The 25281-nt window shown below is 43.5% G+C and overlaps 1 protein-coding gene across 4 annotated transcripts in view; it reads right to left on the bottom strand.

Annotated features, from left to right (window-relative positions):
* Positions 1 to 21396, bottom strand: part of Luzp1 (leucine zipper protein 1) — a 74340-nt gene extending 52944 nt beyond the window's left edge. For all 4 annotated transcript variants that reach the window (XM_075945468.1, XM_075945470.1, XM_075945471.1 and 1 more), the window contains exon 1: positions 21304 to 21396. The gene's annotated coding sequence lies outside the window, so the exon portion shown is untranslated. The remainder of the gene's footprint in view (positions 1 to 21303) is intronic.
* Positions 21397 to 25281: the final 3885 nt, after the last annotated feature.

Here is a 25281-nt window from a genome sequence, read left to right as displayed (position 1 = left end):
TAGATACCGGTGTCCTCCTTTTCCTAGTAAGTAAACTAAGTCTAAGAAAAATAGAGTACCTTTCCCAAGTTTACACAAACATTGCTTGGCAGAGCTGGAATTCAAACTCAACCCATCAGGTCAATACATTTACTACTAAATTAATACACATGTACTGTAAACCATGTTAGAATGTTATGGCACATGGATTAGGACTCAATAACCTAATTAAACATACAGCCAATACTTGAATTCTATAATTTATTTTATAAGATACAAGGTCTCATTCTGCAGCCCAGGCTGATCTAGAATTCAAAATGTAGTTTAGGCTGGCTTCAAACTCACTGCTATCCTCCTGTATCAGCTTTCCATCTACTGGTTTACAGGGATAAGCCACCACGCCCAGCTGGATTCAACTTTATCCCCACTACACTATACCGTCATTTTTTTTCCAGTCTGAAATGAAAATGAGATAGATAAATTACATAGCTTGAGGCTCTGAAGTCACAGAAAGCCAGATACACCATATGTCATTTAGTAACAATATGTTCAAGTTACTTGACTGTGCTTCAGTGTCCTCATATATAAAATAGATAATACCTATATGAGATTTACGAACTAAGTCATGACAAACTCAGCACAGTGGCTAGCACATGGTAAGTGCTAAGCAAACACCTCTAGTAATTGTTGTTTTACTCTTGGCCCTCTTACCCATTTGCCATGTAAACAAGCATCTAAAAACTTTTGCTCCAAAGCAATCAAGTCATCCTGGATAGGTATCTGTGCACTGGGTTTCAAATATTAGCATCTCCAGTCCCTGGTAGTATTTTTCAATTTTGTTTGCTTGTCTTGGTCAGTGTTGGAGATGGAACCCAGGGCTCCATAAGGTTACACAAATCATCACTGAGCTACACACCACCCCCTTAAATACTGCCTGCCTGTTTATATGCTAACAACTATTTATATATTTTCTAGTGATATTACAATATATACAATACTGCTGCTTATATTTGCATCTTCCACTCACAGGTTTTTTATATTTTTTTAACTTTTTAAAGATTTACTTTAGATTACTTACATATGAGTGTTTGTCTACATGAATATCTGTATATCATGTGCATACCTGGTTCTCAAAGAGGCCAGAAGAGGGAGTTAGATCCCCAGGAACTAGAGCTATTGACAGCTGTGAGTTGTCATACAGAGGCTGGGAACTGAGCCTGGATTATTCCAAGATCAATAAGTGCTTTTAAACACTAAATCATCTCTCCAGCCCCTTTCTTATATTTCTTACATGTAAAAATACTACTGCAAACTCATCTCTTAGAACAGTGGTTCCCAGCCTGTGTGTTGCAACCTCTTTGGGGTCACATATCAAATATCCTGCATATCAGATATTTATATTACAATTCATAACAACAGTAAAATTACAGTTATGAAGTAGTAATAAGTTTATAGTTGGGGGTTACCATATAAGGAACTGTATTAAAGGGCCACAGCATTAGGAAGGTTGAGAACCACTACCTTAGAAGAAACTCAGTTTTTAATTTTTTTTAAATATTTATTATGTATACAATATTCTGTCTGTGTATGCCTACAGGCCAGAAGAGGGCACCAGACCTCATTACAGATGGTTGTGAGCCACCATGTGGTTGCTGGGAATTGAACTCAGGACCTTTGGAAGAGTAGGCAATGCTCTTAACCTCTGAGCCATCTCTCCAGCCCAGTTTTTAATTTTTTTAAGATTTATTTATTTAGTATGTATACAGTGTTCTGGCTGCATGTATTCCTGCATGCCAGAAGAGGGTACTAGATCTAATTGTAGATGGTTGTGAGCTATCATGTGGTTTCTGGGAACTGACCTCAGAACCTCTGAAAGAAGTAGTCAGTGCTCTTAACCTCTGAGCTATCTCTCCAGCCCAGATTTTATTTTGTACACAATTTTTTATTGATTCTTTAGGAATTTTACATCATGCACCCCAATCCTACTTATTTTCGAGTCCTTCCATATCCACCCTCCATCCTTGTAACACTCAAAAGAAAGTAAAAATTTTAAATTTGTATTTTAAAGAAAGAAAGAAATGTCTCAGACCTGCTCCTCTATCAATCGAGCCTTCTCTCCTATCAGACACGGCTGTCAATCCAGTTCCGCTGTATTTGTACCATTCTGTACTTGTACCAATCCTTCATCTTGCCCGCCTCTCCACCACACAGTCCTTCACGGACAAACAGCTTTACTTGAAAATGTTCACTGCAATGAGTCATTGGTTTGGTTCAAAGCCTCTGGTTTCTGCTACACCATCAATACTGGACTCTCACCAAAACTCCTCTAGGATGTCCTGCTGTTGCCTTGTGGCCGTGGCTCCACAGGACTGGCTCCATCACACACTCCAGCAGCTCACAGATGGAGTAGATGGTGGGGGGACACTCAAGGCCCTGGGTAGTAGCTGAGCTGGTCAGCTCAGGTCCTCACCAGAGCTGCCCCCTCCCCAGAGGGGTGGAGCCTGCTCTCCCAAGCTCAGCCCTGCAGCTGCTGCGGACTGAAGGGCAGGACCAGCTCAGCACAACACTTGGCCATCAACGTGGATTTATGTCGCAGCCCAGTCCTAACATATGCTAGAGAAGGGTTTGACCACTGAGCTCATAGCCCAAATTCACATTTCTGATTTGATTAGTACAGTAACCATGCAAGTCACTATATTCAGCTCAGGAAGACACCTACAAGATGTTATCTTCTTAGAAATCATTTACTCAGCCAGGTATGGTAGGAATGCCTTTGATTCCAGAACTCAGAAAGAAGAGGCTTATTCATCCAGAAAAAGACTCACTTTGCATGTGAGTGAGAATACATAGGAAATGTTGAAAAGAAAGATTAAGAATCTGGGATTTGAGGCTAGAGACACGGCTCAACAGTTAAAAGCATCAGCTGGTGGACCTGAGTTCAATTCCCAACACACCAGGTGGTTTGCAACCACCTGTAACTCCTACTCTTCTGCCTTCTCTAGACACCTGTACTCATGTACATACCTACACATCACACACATGCACACACCACATACATTCACTTTAAAATAATCAAGAATGAAGTATAAAGAAGTGGGACTGAGCTTCCTAACATTAAGCCAATTTCAGTAAATAGAATCTGTGAGTAATTTTCAATTATAAAAATGAAGATAGGTAAGCTGGAAGAACCGTGTAACTGCAGAGTACAGCTTGAATGGAAAGACATAACAAGCAAATTTTGAACACCACAAACATTACGTCTTCAGCACTACGCAGCCCAATGTTTCCAAAGGGAATGATCTTCAAAAACCACTTTCCCAGAAACTGGACCCTGAAATAGTCTTTAATTTAATTTGCCAAGAGTAGGAATTTGCTGAACTATCAACAGTTTGTTTATGTCCGTTTGTTTGTTTGTTGAACTAGACATTTGTTTTTAATCAAGATTTGTTCAAAGTCCCACAAAAAGACAGAAGGAACATTATCCAAAAGATAAACAAAAGCCATATGACTAGAAATTAGAGTTGCAGATTATATTTTTGTAAGCCTCCCTTTCATACACATACAGAAGTGGTCTTCAACCTTCCTAATGCTGCGACCTCTTAATACAGTTCTTTGTGTTGTAATGAGCCAATTATAAAATTATTTTCATTGCTACTTCATAACTGTAATTTTGCTACTATTATAAATCATACTGTAGATATCTGATAGGGAGACGGTCTTGGGAGACCCCTGTGAATGGGACATTAGAGTTCCCAAAGGGATTGTGACCCACAGGCTGAGAATCACAAATAATGCTAGCTAGCATTTGGATAGAATGCTACCAATTTGAAACACTATCTAATCAGTTATCTCAGCTGATCCACTCTTTATTCCTATTTATATATGCTGAATCCAAAGTTGGTAAAAAAAAAAAAAAAAGAATATGAACTTTGGCATAGAGTGATCTCAACACCAAACACTAACACTTCCTCCACAGGCTTTTTTTTTGGGGGGGGGGAGGGGGGTTGAGACAGGGTTTCTCTGTAGTTTTGAAGCTTTTACTGGAACTAGCTCTTGTAGACCAAGCTGGCCTCACATTCACAGAGATCCACCCACTTCTGCCTACCAAGTGCTAGGATTAAAGGCATGCGTCACCACCACCTGGCTTAAAGTGTGTAGCCCAGGCTGGCCTCAAACTCCTGATCCTCTTGCCTCCGCCTCCTTCAATAAATCTTACCAGCGTGCTCCACCAACCAGCTTACAGGCATTTCTTAAACATCTACCAGCTTCACTTTTCTCATCTGTAAAACAGGGGCAATTGGCCTATGTAATGAGGCAGTTTTAAGATCCAAGTCTTAAACGTGCTGAGCAGCCATCACACAGTAGGTTCTAAAGAAATGGTAAATATATAGCATACTGCAGTGGCAAAAGTGGAGACTGATTTAATAAATATCATAAACTAAGTAATCAAGCTGAACCCAAATTTTATTGCTATACTGCTGCTGACAGACACAGGACAAATTCAAGGAAATGAACAAAGAGGAGAGAGAGACCAACCCACCCAGGTCTGAAAGAGAGAGAGCTCAACCATTAACCATGCTTGCTGTTCTTTCCAGAGGTCCTGTGCTTGACTCCCAGCACCTACATGAAAGCTCACAGCAGTCTATAGCTTCAGTTCCAGAGAATCTGACACCCTCTTCTGGCTTCCATGGATACTGGGTATGTATATGGTGCATAGACATACATTCAGGCAAAACATCTATATACATAAGTAAAATTTATATTTAAAAAATCTAAAATAAAAAAATGCATCCCCAGGGACCCACAGCCAAACATTAGGCTGAGCTCAGGGAATCCTGTAGAAGGAGAGGAAGAATTATAAGAGTCAGAGGGGCCAAGATACCCTAAGAAAAGAGCCACAGAATCAACTAAGCAGGGCTCATAGGGACGCACAGAGACTGAGCCGACAATCAGGGAGCCTGTATGGATATGACCTACCTTCTCTGCATACATGTTATGGTTGTGTAGCGTGGGGTTCCTGTAGAACTACTAACAGTGGAAGTGGGGGCTGTCTCTGAATCTTTTGCCTGCTTTCGGACCCTTTTCCTCTTACTGGGTTGCCTCATCAGACCTTACTATGTGGGGATTGTGCCTACTTTTATTATAACTTGATATGTCATGTTTGCTTGACATCCCTGGAGGCCTGCCTTTTCTCTGAAGGGAAAGGAGGAAGGGTGGCTCTGGGGAAGAGGGGATATGGAAGGGAGGGACTGGGAGAAGAGGAGGGAAGGAAAACTGCAGTTGGGATGTAATACATAAGAGAAAAATTATTTTTTACAAAATGCATTCACAGGGCTGGAGAGATGGCTCAGAGGTTAAGAACATTGCCTGCTCTTCCAAAGGTCCTGAGTTCAATTCCAAGCAACCACATGGTGGCTCACAACCATCTGTAATGGGGTCTGGTGCCCTCTTCTGGCCTGCAGGCATACACACAGACAGAATATTGTATACATAATAAATATTTTTAAAAATGCATTCACAAAATTCTTCTCTATTTGACAGTCTAACAATGATTGAGGTATACGTTCCATAACTAAACACAGAGTTTAGAAATTTGTTTTTTTTTTAAATGACGGTTAAGTTCTTTTTTTTTTTTGAAATATTTATTTATTTATTATGTATACAATATTCTGTGTGTATGCCTGCTAGCCAGAAGAGGGCACCAGACCCCATTGCAGATGGTTGTGAGCCACCATGTGGTTGCTGGGAATTGAACTCAGGACCTTTGGTAGAGCAGGCAATGCTCTTAACCTCTGAGCCATCTCTCCAGCCCCCGAGTTTAGAAATTTGAAATGTACTTTTAAGCCAAGTGGTAGTGGTACAAGTCTTCGATCCCAGCAGAAGCAGAGGCAGGCTCTGAATCCAAGGCCAGCCTGGTCTACAGCCTGAGTTCCAGAACAGCAGTGCTACACAGAGAAACCCCATCACAAAAAACAAAATAAGAAATGTTATTTTCCTAAATATAACCCCAGCAGCACAGACACTGAGAGAAACAATTAAATAAATGGGACCTCCTGAAACTGAAAAGCTTCTATAAAGCAAAGGACACGGTCAACAAGACAAAACGACAGCCTACAGAATGGGAAAAGATCTTCACTAACCCCACATCAGACAGAGGTTTGATCTCCAAAACATACAAAGAACACAAGAATTGGACACCAAAAGATCACATAATCCAATAAAAAAAAAATAGAGTACAGACCTAAACAGAGAACTCTCAACAGAGGAATCTAAAATGGCTGAAAGACACTTAGGGAAACGTTCAACATCCTTAGTCATCAGAGAAATGCAAATCAAAACAACTCTGAGATTCATCTTACACCTGTAAGGATGGCCAAGATCAAAAACACTGATGACAACTTATGCTGGAGAGGTTGTGGGGAAAAGAAAACACTTTTGCATTGCTGGAGAGAATGCAAACTGGTACAACCCCTTTGGATGTCAGTGTGTCTCAGAAAATTAGGAAACAACCTTCCTCAAGAGCCAGTATTACCACTTTTGGGTATATATCCAAAGGATGCTCAATGGTGCCACAAGGACATGTGCTCAACTATGTTCACAGCAGCTTTGTTTGTCATAGCCAGAACCTGGAAACAACCTAAATGCCCCTCAATTGAAGAATGGATAAGGAAAATGTGGTACATTTACACAATGGAGTACTACACAGCAGAAAAAATAATGACAGCTTGAATTTTGCAGGAAAATGGATGGAGCTAGAAAACATTATTTTGAGTGAGGTAACCCAGACACAAAAAGACAATTATCACATGTACTCACTCATAGGTGGTTTTTAAACATAAAGTAAAGAAAGCCAGCCTACAAGCCACAATCCCAGAGAACTTAGACAACAATACGGACATTAAGAGAGACTTACATAGATCTAATCTACATGGGAAGGAGAAAGGAGAAAAAGACAAGATCCCCTGAGTAAATTGGGAGCATGGAGACCTTGGGGGAGGATTGAAGAGGGAGGGGAGAGGCAGGGAGGGGAGCAGAGACAAATGTAGAGCTCAATAAATATCAATAAAAAATGTATTTAAAAATGTATTTATCAAAAACACGTATCTCAAAAATAAACAAAGCTGCCCAGACCTGGTAGCCATAGTCCTTTTGTAATATTAGCTAGTTGAGAGGCCAAGGCAGGAGGATTCACAGGTTCAAGACCTTGCCCAGCTACAGAGAGCCCAAAGATAGCCCAGTCAGCTTAGTAAGACAAAGTTTCAAAATAAAAAAACGTGTCTTAAGCATGGTGGATAGGGGCTGGAGAGGTGGCCCAGTGGTTAGAGTACTGACTGCTCTTCCAGAAGATATGGGTTCGATTCCCAGCACCCACATAACAGCTCACAACTGTCTGTGACTCCAAGATCTAACGCCCTCACACAGACATACATATAGGCAAAAGAACAATACACATAAAATAAAGATAAATAAATTATATTTAAAAAAAAAAGCATGGTGGATCATTCCTATAATCCCAGCACAAAGGAAGCTGAGGCAGGAGGATTGAAAACTGAAAAACCAACCCCATAGGTTGTCCTCTGACCTCCACTCACACACAATATTGACATAGACATACACATATACAAGATATTTAAAATTAAAAAATTTCAAGGGGGCAGTGCTGGAGAGAGAACTCAGCTGTTAAGAGCACATACAGAGTTCTCTGCTCTTACAGAGAACCTGAGTTTGGGTCCCAACACCCACATCAGATGGCTCTAACTCCAGCTCCAGGGATTCAATACCTTCTTCTGATCTCCAAGGTTATATTCCTTCATGTGTACACACTGACACACACACACACACAAAGTTTAAAAATAAAATAAATCTTTTTATTAAGCTGGGTATATAGCTCAGTGGTGGAGTACCTACCTAGTATTCGTGAGCCCGAAGTTCAATCTCTAATATCACAAAAAAACATTAAAATGGTTCCAGATTAATCCCAGGGCAATCTTAAAGAACCTAAACATTCTTTTTTTTTTAAGATTTTTATTTATTATGTATATAGGTTTCTTCCTTCATGTATGCCTGCACACCAGAAGAGGGCACCAGATCTTATTACAGATGGTTGTGAGCCACCATGTGGTTGCTGGGAATTGAACTCAGGACCTTTGGAAGAGCAGCCAGTGCTCTATTCCTCTGAGCCATCTCTCCAGCCCCCGAACCTAAACATTCTTAATGTGGAGTTAAGGTGGGGAAAGCACAAGAATCCTGGTGAGGTGGCTCTACCTACAATACCAGCCCTGAGGAAAGGGAGGCAGACACACAGTGAGAACCCTGGCAAATGAAGTAATAACTTCAGTTAACAATCACAATTAATTCTTAGTTTTAACAACCTCAGATCTTTCTTTCCCTTTTTCATTTATGTCATTTAGTCCTATCTCTACTCTTAACAAAACATCTCCAATATATCCGTGTTTATGTGTTCTCACTCATAAGCACACAAGTATACATATATGAGCAAGTCAGTGACATACGAAGGCCAACACATGTTGGGTGCCCTGCTCTGTCACCTGCTGCCTTAATTTCTTCACACACTGTCTCTCACTGACCCTGGAGCTTGCTGTTTTTCTGCTAAGCTTTGTGTGTTCTGCTCTCTGTGCTGGGCTTACAGATGCCATTGGACACACTCGATTTTCTTCATATGGCCGTACACTTAGGTCCTCTTACCCATTGAGTCCTCCAATATAGCCCTTTATTTTTCCACTCAACCCCTAAGCTCATGTCTCAGTAATATTCACACATAAAATTTTCAATTAAAATTACATCATTTTCCACTATTCCCTTTCCTTCCTCCTGTGCCCTGCCCCCTCCCACCTTGCTCTCTTACATTCCATTCTTTAAAAAAAGCTTTAACTAGAACTGGGCATGGTGGCACATGCTTATAATCCCAGCACTGAGAAGGTTAAAGCAGGAATGCTTGCTACAAGTTTGAGGCCAGACTGTGCTACACTGAAAATAGCAGGTCACAAAGGGCTACACAGTGAAGACCCAGTCTCAAAAAAAACAAAAACAACAACAACAAAAAAAAACAAGGGACCGGAGAGGTGGCTCCAGACAACCACTGGCTACTCCTTCAGAGCACCCAGGTTTGGTTCCCAGCACCTATATGATGGCTCACAATCATGTGTCACTCTAATTCCAGGGGATCCTATGCCCTTTTCTTTCTACAAGGCACATATGTGATGCATAGACATACATGCAGGCAAAGCACCCATACACATAAAAACAGTATGATTTGTTTTTTCAAAAGAAACAAATTTTAAAAGTCCTATTAACTCCACTTAACACCTAATAACAGTCATAATTCCAAGTAGATCATATCACTGCCTAATTTATAAACTTTCAATGGCTCCCAAAAGTTGACAAGATGAAGCCTAAATTCCTCAATATGACTACTGATGGTGTTCACTGCCAAACCGGTTATTAATCTTACCTCCTCACAGTCCATAACTATATCAAACAGGTCTTCTCAGGCCCACAATCAGACACGTTTACCCCAATCTCAGTATCTTTGGTTTGCACTGCCCTAGTCTAAAAAGCATCCTCTTCCTTCCCACCATCTCAAATCCATCATGTAGAACTTGGTCTAACTGCCTTCGTGAAGTTCTCAGACGACACTGAGTAAACCACAGACTCGCTTCCAGACAAATCCACAGCACAGAGGCTTCACTGGACACTCAATGGACTGCCAAAGGACTCAAATGTACATTTTCCATAAGGGGAATTATGCAGTATTTAAAACTGTTTTCCTCTAAGATACCTTTTTCTCTTATCTGCTTTTAATGTTCCATCTTTTATAGTGGTATTAGATGCATCTCATCTTCATGTCCTTATTTGGAAAAAAGGACTCTTGATGAGGCTGGTTTTTGAGCCATTTCGGGTTTATCCACAGCCCAATACAGTTACGGAACTGTTTTAAAACTAAACACTGTCTCCCAGTTAGAATTTTAACAGCCATGTGTGGCACTTCTTTTGTCTTTTATTTGTCCTATATTAACTAGCCCTGGGTTGAACACAAAACCAGTACTATAAATGAAACAGATATGTGTAAATCCTGGCTTTTAAAATCTGATGTAACACTAACCAAAACCAGAAGTGAAGTCAGTTCAGTGTCCTCATCTTCTCTCCTCCCCGAACACAAACTGCACATTTCCAGACTATTCCTGTCACCTCACAAGATCACTAACTTCACTCCACTAACTTTTATTTATGAACTAAATTTTACCCTTGGTTTCTTTAGCATCTCCTCAGTCTCTCTCCCAGATCCTTTAACTGTCTCACTATTTCCCATCTTTTTTTTTTTTTTTTTTTTTTTTTTGGTTTTTCAAGACAGGGTTTCTCTGTAGCTTTAGAGGTTGTCCTGGAACTAGCTCTGTAGATCAGGCTGGCCTCGAACTCACAGAGATTCACCTACCTCTGCCTCCCGAGTGCTGGGATTAAAGGCATGCGCCACCACCGCCTGGCTTCCCATCTATTTTTTAAATATTTTTTTTCATATTGGGGACTGAAGCTCAGTCATGATAGGCACACACTCCACACCCCAGCACCATATCGTATGTGTGTGTGTGCGTGTGTCTTAGTTAGGGTTACCTCTGCTGTGATGAAACACCATGACCAAAGGTAACTTGAGGAGGAATATTCTTATATACCCTAAATCATAGTCCACTGAGGGAAACTAAGACAGGAATTTAAACTTTGTGGGAATCTAGAGGCATGAGCCGTCGAAGAGTGCTGCTTACTGACTTGCTCCTTCCTCAGGGCTTGCTCAGCCTGCTTTCTTATAGAAGCCAGGACCACCAGCTCAAGGGTGCTGCACCTACAACAGGCTGGGCCCACCCCATTAAATCACTAAGAAACCGCTCTACAGACTGACCTACAGCCTGATCTTATGGAGGAATTTCTCAGTTAAGATTCCCTCCCCTCAGCTAACTATAGCATGTGTCAAGCTGACATAAAATAGCCAGAACAGTATGTGTATGTGTGTGCTCTTGAGAAATCTGACCAAGCATAGGCCCCCAGCATGCTGAGCAAGCACTCTACTACTGACTGAGCTGCACCCAGTCTCTCAAAATTTTTATGGTTACTTTCAATTGACTTTAGAATCCAACCTCAAATGCGTTAGTCTAATTATCAGTCAAGTTCCTACAGAAAAGACTTTGAAAATGTCCAATCTTATCGAATTATATTAAGAATATTTCATGCTGCATTACTGTACAGCTATGGCAGAAAGCACAAAAATTAACTGCCTTTAATCTCAGCACTCAGGAGGCAGAGGCAGGCAAATCTTCTTGAGTCAGACTGGTCTATAGAACAAGTTCCAGTACAGCCAGAGCTATACAGAGAAACCCTGTCTCAAAAATCAAAAAAAGACTTAACCATCAGTAGACTATACTGTTTCTTTTTGGTTTTTGTTTGAGAAAGGGTCTCCCTACATAGCCCAGTCTGGCCTCTAACTCACAAACCACCTGCCCTAGCCTCCTACTGGGATTACAGTCCTATGTCACCAGGCTGTCTTAAAACAGATTTCTATATATCACTCAATTACAAAATGTCTACTAGATTAATGTGCACCCAGACTCAAAGAATGTACACATTAGTACGCCTTTCATACAGAAAGGAAGAATAATTGCCAATAAAATTTACCTACTGTCTATAGCTTTAAGATTTATTTTTATGTGCATTGATATTTTGCCTACATTTTATGTGTGTGTGATGGTGCCAGGCTCCCTAGAAACAGAATTACAGACGGTTGTGAGCTGCCAAGGGTGTGCTGGAAATCGAACCCGGGTACTCTAGAAGAGCAGCCAGTGCTCTCAAACAGTGAACCATCTCTCCATTCCCCTTGCTTTAAACAGATGTGACTGGTTGAAGATTTTCTTTCTCTTTTTGGGGAGAGTTGGGGTGGGAATATGTATTTGTTTGTGTGGGTATGTGCAAATGGAGTTCAGAAGCCAGCACTGTCTTTCTGCGGTTGCTCAACTTTCTCTCTTTTTGAAGATAGTCTATGATTATCTTAGCTGGTCTGGAATTCAGTACACAAACCAAGCTGACCTCGATCTCAGAGATTACCTTGCCTCTGCCTCCCAGCTACTAGGATTCTTAACAGTGTGTATCACATGTCCAGTTTACTTCATTATTTTGAAACAGGGTTTCTCACTGAATTTGCAACTCATGCATTCAGCTGGCCAATAAGCTTCAAGGATCCACTGGTCTCCACCACCCCTGTGGTGGGGTTAACTACACATACTGGGCTTTTACACTGGTGTTGGGGATCCTCAAATCCTTATGCTTGTATGGCAGGCACTTTACCAACTAAGTTGTCTCTTCAGCTCCTATTTTGTTTTTTGTTTTATCTGTATATGATTTCTTGTGTAGGTATGGATATACACATGCCACAGCATGTATGTGGAGGTCTGAGGGCAACCTCAAATGTAAGACCTTTTACCTTGTTTGAAACACAGTCTCATTTGCTCATACAGAATCTGCGGGCAAACATCTGGGGACTCTCCTATCTCTGCCTCCTATCTTGTACAGGCTTCATACAGGTTCTGGATATCTGAACTCAGGTCCCACTGAGATGTCTCCTAGTCCTATTTTTTTGTTTGAGACATGGCCTTGTCATATAGCCCAAGCTAGCCTTTAAACTATGATCCCCATTTCAGCCTCCACTCTAATCCCAGTTTTGAGATTACTGTGAGGCATGTATCACAACATCCAAGGGCTCATTTTCATTATCAACAGAACCAACAAAATACTGATCAAAAACAAAAAACAAGCCGGGCAGTGGTTGCACATGCCTTTAATCCCCAGCACTTGGAAGGTAGAGGAAAGTGATCTCTGTGAGTTTGAGGCCAGCCTGGTCTACAGAGAGAAAGAGAGAGATCCAGGACAGTCAGGGCAGTTACACAGAGAAACCCTGTATCAACATATCAAATAATAATGATAATCCAAATAGGATAATACCTGGAATCTCATCTTAGTTACCCAATCAGAACATCTTATACAAGCACAGACCAACCACCTTTCCCAGTAGAAACTCTGCTTAGTTCTTCACCTGTAATTTTTTTTTTTTTTGGGTTTTTCAAGACAAGGTTCCTCTGTAGCTTTGGAGCCTATCCTGGAACTAGCTCTTGTAGACCAGGCTGGCCTTGAACTCACAGAGATCCGCCTACCTTTGCCTCCTGAGTGCTGGGATTAAAGGCGTGCGCCACCACCGCCCGGCTGCAATGGAGCTTGTGCCTTATGGCACCATGACTGAACTTCCGAACTTTCATACAAGAACAGTCTATTACTTGATGCACTTGGTGCATTCCTACCTTTTGGATTAAAGAAAATATTATGTAGAATTCTAGTTTTTAAAAGGGATCCATATTAATAAGCCTAAAATATTAAAATTGCTACCTATGCATAAGCAATTTTGAAGATGTTCAATTACCAAAAACTCTACTGAAAGCAAATGTAGTGATGGATGGAGTAAAGCATGCCTGTGACCCCAGCATTTAGAAAGCGGGGGCACACTGGAGGCCAGCCTGGGCTAAGCTGCTGCTGTATGAGTGTGGGTTCCTCAGCACCCACATTAACATTGAGGTTACCCCACCCGAGTAGAAAAGAGACTAGCAGATCCCAAAAGCTGCTGACCAGTCTAGCCAATCACTGAGCACCATCTTCAGTAAGAAAACTTGTCTCAAAACTAAGGTGGATTATGGAGGAAGATACCCTATGCTGGGCATGACAAATGCACACACACAAAAACACCCTCTACTGAGAACCTACTATGTACGGTGCTCACAGGAAATAATCAGGGGGTATTAAACAACACAACTTCTGAACACAAATTTCTTATCAAATCAGGCAACTAACATATAAGCTAGCATGGGAGTTAAAACAATGGCTCAGCAGTTAAGAATGTTAGCTGCTCTTCCAGAAAATCAAAGTAGCACAGGTATTTAATCACAGCACTCAGGAGGCAGAGGCAGTCAGAAAAACCCTGTCTCAGAAAATTTTTTAAAAAGTGTGTGTGCATAAATTAACCAAAAATATGACAAGTATTATAAGCTGTTTTTTTGAAAGGGCCAGCAAGATGACTACATGGGTAAAGGTTCCTGCTGCCAAGCCTGGTGACCTGAATTAGAACCCCCAAATCCACATAAAGGTGGAAGGAGAGAGCTGACTCTGCACCTCCACAAAGCTGCCCTTTGACCTCTACACATGCACTGTGACATTCCTACATACACACATCACACAATCATACAAGCATACAAGACATACATAATAAATAAGTGCTTTGAATTTTTTTTTAAAAGAGGAACAGCAAAATGGGTACAGGGAGTTGCTAAGTCTGAGTTTGCTCCCCAGAACCCAAGGACATAAATATACCCCCCCAAGTTGTTCTCTGGTCTCCGTACATATACTGTGATATGAAGGTGCATGCACACACATACATAATATATGTAATGTTTTTTATTTTATTTTTTGAGACAGAGTATCACTATGTAACTCTGGCCATCCTGGACTCACTATGCAGACCAGGCTGGCCTTGAACTAACAAGATCCACCTGCCTCTGCCTCCCAAGTATTGCAATTAAAGGTGTGCACTACCCAGTTAATAAATGCAATCTTTAAAAAGGGAGCAGGGGTAGAGCAGTGGTGGCGCACGCCTTTAATTTCAGCACTCGGGAGGCAGAGGCAGGCAAATCTCTGAGTTTGAGGCTGGCCTCATCTACGAGTTTTCCAGGACAGTCAGGGCTATACAGATAAATTGAGGGAGGGGGAGTATTTTTGAGAAAGAAGCTTTTGATCCAACAAGATATTAGGATTAAGACAAGCCAATATGATTTACCAAGAACATAAGGAATATCAATAATAATACCATACAGAAAAGGTATTTTTTACTTTTATTGCATTTTTATTTATTTACTTTGTATATATGTATGTGTGTTCATACATGTATATGTGTACATGTTATAGCAGACATGTGGAGGTCAAAGGACAACTTGTAAGAATCATTTCTCACCTTCCACCACGTGGGTCTCTGAGACCAAACTCAGCTGTTAGGCTTGGTGGTAAACACTTTACCTGCTGAATCATCTCACCAGCAAAGCAAAGTCAAGATAACATCAATTATAAGAAACAGCTGATTAAGCTGGGCGATGGTGGCGCAGGCCTTTAATCCCAGCACTAGAGAGGCAGAGGCAGGTGGATCTCTGTGAGTTCGAGACCAGCCTGGTCTACAAGAGCTAGTTCCAGGACAGGCTCCAAAGCCACAGAGAAACCTTGTCTCGAAAAACCAAAAAAAAAGAAAAAAGAAAAGAAACAGCTGATTAACACTACCCTACTCCCCCAGATAGGGTTTCTCTGTGTAGCTTAGCCCTGGCCGTCCTGGAACTCGCTCTGTAGACCAGGCTGGGCTCAAATTCTGAGATCCACCTGCCCCTGCCTCCCGAGTGCTAGGATTAAAGGTGTGCGTCACCACTGCCTGGTGATACAGCTGATTCTTAGTAGATGAAAAACATCTACAGAGTAAAACAACATGAGAGAAAAAAACACAAAAGATGACACAAACAAAGGTGCTAACTTTGGAATATAATCATTAAATATTTATTAAATACCTGCTACATGTCACACTGTGCTAGGTATTAGGAATGCATATATTCGAGAACAAAACAAATGACGTCTTTGCTCCTATGGAGTGTAGTAGGAAAACAGATAATAATCATGCAAGCCAGATAATAATCATTATAAATCATAATAGGTCCAATGAAAAAAAAGCAACAGAAGCCAATAATAGGGAATAACGGGAAGGGACTAGGCAAGACAGGGTGATGAGAAGTATCTCTGATACTCAACATAAGCTTAGGCACTTGGGAGGCAAAAGCAGGTGGATCTGAGTTTGATGGCAGCAAAGGAAATTCCAGGATAGCCAGAAGCCAGAGTAACAGGGTGACTCTCCCAGAGGAGAGAGGGGATAAAGTCCATGTAATAACAATTTAAGAGGATAAAAAGAGCTGCAGCTAGATAATCATGAGGACCAGAGTTCAGATCCCAGTACTAACTTAAAAAGGTTTCACAGCACACACCTTAACTCGAGCCCCAAGAGACCAACACCTCCTTCTGGCCTTTGTACAATTCGTATGGACACACACACACACTCACAAAATTTTCTTTCTCAAACATACAAAGATAAACAAATCTTTACAAAAAAGAGTGCAAGGTCAGCCTGGTTGACAGAGTAAGTTTAAGTTTAAAGCCTGGCAATTTAAACACTGTTTCAAACTACAAGGTGAGGTCATGTTCAATCCCTACCACAAACAAAGCCAAAAAGGAAAAGGAATGGTAGATTTTTAAAGTTTTGTGCAAGTTTTTAAGAACACACGTTTAAAAACATGACTTGTCCAAGGCATGGTGATACATACATATCTATAGTTCTATAATTCTAGTACTCAGGCAACTGAAGCAGGAGAATAGTCGTGAGTTCAAGGCCAGTCTGGGATTACACAGCAAGTTCAAGGCTAGGAGGAGCTGCAGAGAGAGAGAGAGAGAGAGAGAGAGAAGAAAAATTGGCAGAGCATTTACCTAGCACATGTAAGGCCCTGAATTCAATCCCCTGCAACACACACACACACAGACATACCCAACACGCACACACTAATAAGTACTTCCTCAGCTACACAGGGAGTCTGAGGCCTAGGCTATATGAGACCCTGTCTCAAAATTCAAATAAATAAGAGTGTACAGAAAAAAAAAAAGAGAAGTGCACAGACCAAGTATGAAGTTCTTAAATAACAAACTAAAGTGACAGTAACTTTGGATCACATACAAAGAGGAGGAGTGGCCCAAACAGTAAACAAATACAAAATATTATACTTAAAAAAAATAAATGTTAAGTATGGAAGGAAAATGTGCAAAAAAAAAAAAAAAGAGCTACTAATTCTTTGGCATTGAGGCGGCGTCTCTAGGAACTACAAGAATAGATGGCCACAGCAGCAGCATGCCTACACACTGCAGCTCCGATTCTGATATGGTATGTTCACGTTTGTTCTTTTAAGATGCACCCAATACACCAAAGTGTAATGAAATAAAGATTCAACCTGCCTGACCTCAAGTATATAGTCTGCCCCTCACAGGGTCTGGCAGTAACTGCTCTGAGCTCGCTCCCTCATATATAAAATGAGGATAATAACTACTTCATAACCATGAAGTAAGCTACTATAATTTTCTCCCTACAGTCACCCAAAATGTTGAGTAGTCTGGAGGGTATTTTAATTTAATTATTATTTCCTAATAGTATATGGAAGGAGGACCAATGGTTGATGCTAACAGAAGTTTCTATTCTCAAAGAAATTCACAGATGGAAATGGAAAGTTGTACAACAGAAATAAAATGGGGGGGGGTGAAGTAGAAATGTGGCTTCTTCTAAATTCTAGAAGCTCTGCAAGGAAGGCTTCAGAATTTCCTAATAAGAGAAACTTGAGCTAAAAGCAATTTGAGTCAAATTCAATGACTCAAGAAATCACCAGATATCTTCCTAGCAAGCTACAGTTTCTCCCCCGATGTATCCTCCTTTTTGTGTGATGCTGGCTAAAATAAATCAGAGATCAATCAGCAGGAAGGGTAAATTGGCTACAGGTGGGAAGGGAACTCAACCATTTCACAGCATCCCTACCCTTAAGTATTTGTGGGCATGTTATGCAAATTGTAACATTTTAAGCATTTATTATGTATACAAGCTACATTTCAAAGGAAAACAAAGTTTTACTCTCAATAAAACTTTAAATATTAATTTTAGCAAAAAGAAATCCTTTTGCCTAGAAGTAACTAAAATCTACTTCCTCCCAAATGTAGTCATCACTTCCTCTCTTACGTGCACTATTTTTTTTTTTTTTTGGTTTTTCGAGACAGGGTTTCTCTGTGGCTTTGGAGCCTGTCCTGGAACTAGCTCTGTAGACCAGGCTGGTCTCGAACTCACAGAGATCCGCCTGCCTCTGCCTCCCAAGTGCTGGGATTAAAGGCGTGCGCCACCACCGCCCGGCTCTTACGTGCACTATTAACTATGTAAAATTTCCTGATTTCCTACCAAGTTAGCATACAGACTCCCTAGTATTCATTCTGATCTCCCAGCATAAAATCTAAGCACAGAAACCTCCTAATCTTCCTCGGAGTCAATCTGTTATCAATTCCTTAAAGAAAAGTTTAATAAAGGTAGTAGTGACTTCACAACTACACAACACTGTACCTTTGCCAAAGCTCAAACTATATACCTAACGCTGGCCAATTTTATCACATACAAATTATATATCAATAACATATACATTCATTCATTCAGCAAATAAATTTGAGTGTCTAATATGTGCACCAAAATTTATAACAAATTTTTCAGGTTGGATTATCTGAGTCCTACAAGTAGCATACTTTACTAAGTTGATACTGTCCTAAAACTGTTACATGAAAATGTTTCAATTTTGGATCCTGAATGTCACCCTCAATGGTGGCCTCTACTGCAGGATCATCACCACCTTTCTACCAGCTTCCATTATAAAGATGAAATGTATGACTTAGTCCAACCATTGTTTTAATACAAATGTTTCCAACATAAGCAAAGCATTAAGAACCTGCTATATACAGCACATATTTTTATGTAGTCTTTGTACCAAGTTTTCTTTTCTTTTCTTTTTTTTTTTTTTTTTTTTTTTTTGGTTTTTCGAGACAGGGTTTCTCTGTGACTTTGGAACCTGTCCTGGAACTAGCTCTGTAGACCAGGCTGGCCTCAAACTCACAGAGATCCACCTGTCTCTGCCTCCCGAGTGCTGGTACACCACCTGGCTTGTACCAAAATATTATCACACCTCCAGCACATACTGACATTACTCTAGGGTCCAACTGTGTGTGTGTGACCCAGTGAGCTGACTCAAAGATCTAGAAATCAAGTTTTTTGTTTCCCAAGACAGCATAGAATTGGAAGTAAATGTGGAGCAAACATGGTTTCAAATTTCAGAGCCACTTCTTACTGGTTATATGCATGGGCTTGGAATAGTCAGTCACTTGTACGTTCTGACCTTCAGTTTGCTCAACGAGCACTTCACTGACTTGTAGAGTCTATATAATATACTCTCCGCCTAGCAAGATTACTGAATAGCAACTCAACATTATTTGTTACCTTTCTTGGTCTTCAGACTAAAAAAAAAAAAAAAATCAGGAAGGCTAGTTAACAATCCATGTTATAGGAGATAAAGGAGAGAGGGCAAAACGTTTAAGAGCCTTTCTTGCTCTTCCAGTAGACCAAAGTTCAGCTTCCAGCACATATGTCAGGCAGTTCAGAACCATAACTGCCTATAACTCTAACTCCAGGGGGATCCGGCCTTAGAGAGCACTTGAACTCATGTGAGCATTCCCATGCACAGGCACACAGTTAAAAACAAATCATTTAAAAATCCATGATATTAATGGATGGTCAGCTGTGAACCTATACTTCCTGCCTTCACAGCCCAATTCATCCCTTACCCATCCCCACTATTTCTAGTTTTTCAAACTTGAGTTGCTATGTTTAGAAAAGTGATTTAATTTTAGAAACCTGGAAAATTCTTCTGAGTAAATTGAGCAAAACCTTAATCTGCCCCAGGGGGAATGTCTGTGCAAAACAATTATTTCTAACAAGAGAAGAATTTTCTATGGGGGTTATAGACTTTAACCACACAAATGCCACCAAAACTGCACACACAGTGACAGAAAGCAATCTGGAACACGCTGCAGATTTTCCAAAAGGAAATACCCTCCCCTCATCTAGGGTTGCTAAATCTTCTAGGTGATCTGAATTCTTCCCGGCTCTGTCACTAGTCCAGATCCTAAAACCAGAACCACAGCAGTTGGTAAGACGAAATACCCTGGACAAACCCCACTTCTCAAAAATATCCCCCGGCTCGGCAGGGAGGTCCAGAGAGTATTTGCTCCTCGGTGGACAGAAAAGCCACCACGAGGCGCCCAGAAGCCCAAATCCTTTCCCCCAAGGTCATTCAAGTCAGTGAAGACGGGGCGACGGAGAATCTGCAAGCTTCCCGATAAAGAACACTGCGGAGATTTTTTTTTTTTGAGGTGTGTGAAGGGGGATGGGGGGGTGCTTGCTCTCTTCCCCTCTCCCACCCCGAAGTGTGAGCACCCGCCTCGGCATTTCCGAAACAAGCCACAACAAGCTCTGCAGTGTTAGGAAAGGGGCTGACGCGATGAAGAAACAGATGCTCCGAAGCAAGATGGGTCTCTCTCTCTCTCTCTCGGGCCCCGGAGGCTCCGGCGAGGTAATTAGCCCAAACCGCAGGCACCTCGGAGAGGTCCCCACCGGGCTCCGGGCTGCGGAACCCCCCAGCCCCACCGTGCCCGGGATGCCGGCTTTCCCCTCGCTCGTCGCCCCGCCAGCCTCAGGCCAAAAGCGGCTCCCGAAACCGCATTTCATTCCTGCGCTTCGGGAAGCCATGGCTCCCTTCCCCGGCGGGCCGCGCGCTGCGGAAAAAGTTCACCGCGGCGGCGGGAGGGGGCCGGCGGCTGCCCGAGTGCCCCTGCAGATTCCACCATTAATTAGTCCCCGGGACTGCCGACTGGCAACTTAAACAAAGCGAATGCCTCGAATTCCTTCCCGGGCCGCGGCGGTCTGGCCGCGAGCGAGACGGAGCAGCGCGCCCCGCCGGCGGGAGCCGCGCGGGCCGCAGTCCCGGCCGACAGCTGCGGACGCCCCGGGGCCGCCACGGGCCTCTCTCGCCGCGTCCCCCGCGCGCCCGCCGCGTCCCGCACACCGGCCGCGGCCCTTCCTGTCCGCTCACTTCCTTCCTCCCCGCCCGCCGCCCCGCCGAGCCCGGCGAGGACCCCGACGCCTCCGCGGGCCGCCGCAGCCGCGCTTGCCCTCACCCGGCGTCTCCTCAGTCTCCTCAGAAACGTCCCTCCCCCTCCTCGAGAGGGGGAAAAAAAATCTCCGGAGTCTCTGTCTCTGTCTCTGTCTCTGTCTCTGTCTCTCTCTCTCTCTCTCTCCCTCTCTCTCTCTCTCTCTCTCTCTCTCTCTCCTCTCTCTCTCTCACTCTCCCTCTCTCTCTCTCTCTCTCTCTCTCCTCTCTCTCTCACTCTCCCTCCAACAACTCCGGCTACACTCTCCCGGGCTGGCCCACCGGAGACCTCCCCTTCCCGGCTCCGCTTCCACAAGCCGCGCGCACTCCCCAGCGCCCCCGGGACACCCCGGCCGAGCACCCCCCGCCACACAAGCCGAGCCCTCGGGCCGCCAGCCTGGCCGCGCTCCCGCCGCCGCCTCACCTCTGCAGCTCCGGCCCGCGCTCCCGCCGCCGAAAAATCCGGCGCTTCGCTCCCAGCGGCCGGCGCCTGCTCCGGCTCCCCGAGACTGACAATGAGGGGCGGGGCCTGATGTGGCGTCAGCCTTCCGGGGGCGGGACAGGGTCGATGCCACGCCCCTAGGCCTTTCTTTGGGCCCTCCCACTTCCAAACCCAGAGGGTTTGAATCCAGCCAAGTTTTCTTTGCCTTCCTCGGTAGGTGCTGGGCTCCCAGGGAAACCTGACTTGGAAGGCGAGACCGAATTCAAAAGGGACGCTCTCAGAGACGTTCGGAGGGTGCCGTGAGACCGTGCATACAAAGAGATTAGCCCAGAGCCTGAAATGGTGTAATCGCTCAACAACCACCACTCCTACTTAGGGAGTGTGGAGAAGGAACTGGGCGTGGCTCAGAGGTCATGAGTTCTAGTCCCACTAACTCCACATCCATTCCCCGTGAGCTGCCAAAAAAAGTCCTTTCCTATCTATAGTCCCCACTTTCACCTTCTTTCAAATGGGAATCGGCAGTGGCCAGATGGTCTCAAAAAGTCCCACCAACGCCTTCCAAGTAAGTGCAAAGAACGAGAGCCCAGAGAAGGGTCAAAGGACTTCGAAGGTAGCTCAGGACCCACAGCCAGCAGAGTACAGGCCCACAGTCAGAGACGTTCTCTCTGTGGACGCCCTCCCACGCGCTGGCACCCAGCAGCCTGCACAAGCCGGGACACAGATGGACTAGAGGCTGCTTCCGCTCTGACTGCGGCAGTATGGTTGGTCTCTGGAGACGCCTCTTGTGTAAGCTCTTTATTGCCTATGGAACAAAGGCCAAATCCGTGGCCTGGTATGCTCGCTTCCTACCTTCGTATGAAGGTTTACCAAAACTTCCCTCGGGCACGCCCACTGCTTTCCCACATCTGCCCTTTTTGCTCACGCTCTCTCCTTGTCACCTCATCTCCTGTGCATGTCCTCCTGGTTTCCTCCAGGCAAAAGCCTAATGACATTGGCTTGAGCTCTCACAGGACCACGGACACATCGACACATCGTAACTTGTATCCTGTTGACCTCCAGCTGGGTGTGGTGGTGGCACATGCCTACAGTCCCAACACTCAGGAAGCAGGTGCATTACTAGTTTGAGACAAGCTGGGCTAAGACAAAAAGAACGTGCCTTTTAAAAAAAATGATGCCCGTCATGGCCAATGCACACTGATAGACAAACGCTGAAGCAGACGTAACAGGAGGGTCACGGGTCTGAGGTTAGCCTGGACTACCTTTTGGGGCTGAGGCTAGAACTCTGTGGGTAGAGTGTTTGTCTAGAATGCCCAGTGCTCTGGCTCGAATCACCGGCACCGCATAGACTGATGTGGTAACACGCACCTGTCATTCCAGCACTCAGGAAGTAGAGACAGGAAAAGCAGAAATTCAAATTCAAAGCTGGGCATAGTGGCCAATGCCTTTAATCCCAGCACTTGGGAAGCAGAGGCAGGTGGATCTCTGTGGGTTTGAAGTCAGCTTGATCTAGATAGTGGGTTCCAGGACAGCCAGAGCTACATAGTGAAAACCTGTCCAAAAAAATTCAAGTTCAGGACTGGAGCGATTTCCCAGTGGTTAGAGCATTTTGCAGAGGACCCAGGTTCAGTTCCCAGCACCCACATGGCAGCTCCCAACAATCTGTAACTCCAGTTCCAGAGGATCTAATGCCCTTTCCTGGTCTTTGCAGGCACCAGGCACTTACATACATGGTACACATACATACATGTAAGCAAAACATTCATTCACATAAAAAAATTAATAATTTTTTATGTTGTTTTGGGATTTTTTGAGACAGGATTTCTCTGTGTAGTCATGACTGTCCTGGAACTTGATCTGTAGACCCCAGGCTAGCCTGGAACTCAGATAACTGTCCACCTCTGCCCCCAGAGTGCTGGGACTGAAAATAATAAAGTTTTTAAATTAAAATTAAGCTCATCCTCGGCAACATAGTAAGTTTGATGTCATTCTGGGCTACAAAACACCCTGTCTTTAAATAAAAATAAATAAATAAAATGTCCTATTTGTTTCTTAGTTATTTCTGGCCATGTTTGCGGAACTCAGGTTGTGATGCCACAAACCCATTTCCCAGCTCATAGGAGCTTACTAAAGCCTCATCCCTTCATCCGTGAAATGAGAATAATTACAAGGCTCTGGTGTTATTTGTTTAATCTGGATTTGGCAAGACAGCTCAGGGGTAGAGCACTTGCCTACCTAGCACAAAGTCCTGGGTTCAGTTCCGAGCACCAAAAGCTTAATTCATCACTTAAATGTGGTAAGTCGAGCAGAGTGATACATGCCTGTAATGTCAACACTTGGGAAGGACTGCTTGTGTCTCGCCTGAGCCACTCAGCGAGATGCTGTTTCAGGAAATCAGCAAGCAAAATAAGTGTGATATTACATAGAAAACACCAGGCACAGCGTGGTTATAATTCTTATTTTCAAAATGACCACTGTCGGTGATATTTCCAGCTTCTAACATCACATCCTTGTGATGATTCACCCAGTCACCAGATGTGTGGTACAGGCCGGTAATCCCAGAAGTTCAAGGCCAGACTGGACCACATGACATTGTTAAGACCCTGCCTCAAAAAAAGAAAAGTAAGAGAGAGAGAGAGAGAGAGAGAGAGAGAGAGAGAGAGAGAAGAGGAGAGGAGAGGAGAGGAGAGGAGAGGAGAGGAGAGGAGAGGAGAGGAGAGGAGAGGAGAGGAGATAAGAAGAGAAGAGAAAGAATCCATCCGATCATTTCACAGGGAGGACCTCAAGGGGTTGACATAAGGAAGAGGTTTAATGAAAGTGGCCTTTAGAACAGGAACCAGTTCCCCAATCACCAGACCCCAGGTGGATTCTGCAGGCCCCAGGGCATCAGTCTTGGCACGCCTCCCGGTTGGCAGCTGCAAGTTCTCTCTGCAGGTTCTTGCAGCAGAGTGACCTGTTTCTGCTCTATGCCTACTCACAGAGAGATGGATATGTATTAGGCTGCCCTTGGCTGCCCCCTGGTCTTCCAAAAGAACCATGGCACGGCCCCAGGAATTTCCAAAACCCCAGTCTGTGGGAAGAGGGGAAGGCTTTGGACTTCTGATTAATTTCCTGTGTTGCAGATAGACAAATAAATGTCCTGAAATGCCTGGGCTGGTCCCCAGGGACCCCTAAAAATTGTGGTTTATTTTTAGAACTAGGAGATTCAAAGCTGCTACTTCCCATAAAAAGTAAGCATGGTCACCGAATCGTTTCAAACACAGAGAGGGCTTTTCCTGTGTCCCTCTATCTGCTAACGTTGACTTAAGACACCACTAATATTCACTCAGAAAGGAGAACCCAGAATAAACAGGGGAGGGTCCGGAGGTCTCTGAAGTGGGCATGACCCCACCAATCACTAGCTCATTTGAGGCAAAAGCTTTGGAATGAGACAGTTCAGGAGTCAAATTATAACGCCACCAGTTATTGGTTATGAAGCCTCAGACTTGCACATCTCTACACCCCAGTTTCTCATCTGCAAAATGAAAATAATAATAGTACCTACCTCCTGCCATGGCTGTTACGGATTGAATGAAATAGTGTGTGGAAGAACTCAAAAGTTCAGTGCTCAGTTCATGCCTGAAATGGTGGTCGGGTGTGTGTGTGTGTGTGCGCGCGCGCGCACGCACTCAAGGGCTCATGAATGTTATTGAGAACGGAACCCAGGGCTTCATGCATGCTAGGCAAGGGCTCTACTGTTGAGCTACACCCCTAGCCGCCTGCTGCTATTTCACCAAGTCCTTCCAATAAATCTCTCATGTACTGGCCTCTGGGCTGGAAGGACTCAACAACAGTCCTGCCCTTGAGGAACCCTTAGTAGAATGAACAGGGTGGGTTTCCATGAATAGGCGGGGTAGATGTCTGCTGAGTGTTCTCAACTAGGAATCACAAGTCATGGAATCACAGGTGTGGTGTACGTGAGGC

This window comes from Microtus pennsylvanicus, chromosome 13 (genome assembly GCF_037038515.1).
Source record: "Microtus pennsylvanicus isolate mMicPen1 chromosome 13, mMicPen1.hap1, whole genome shotgun sequence".
In the NCBI taxonomy this organism is placed as follows: Eukaryota; Metazoa; Chordata; class Mammalia; order Rodentia; family Cricetidae; genus Microtus; species Microtus pennsylvanicus.
Note: the sequence above shows the minus strand (reverse complement) of the source record. Positions and strands in the feature narration are given on the sequence as shown.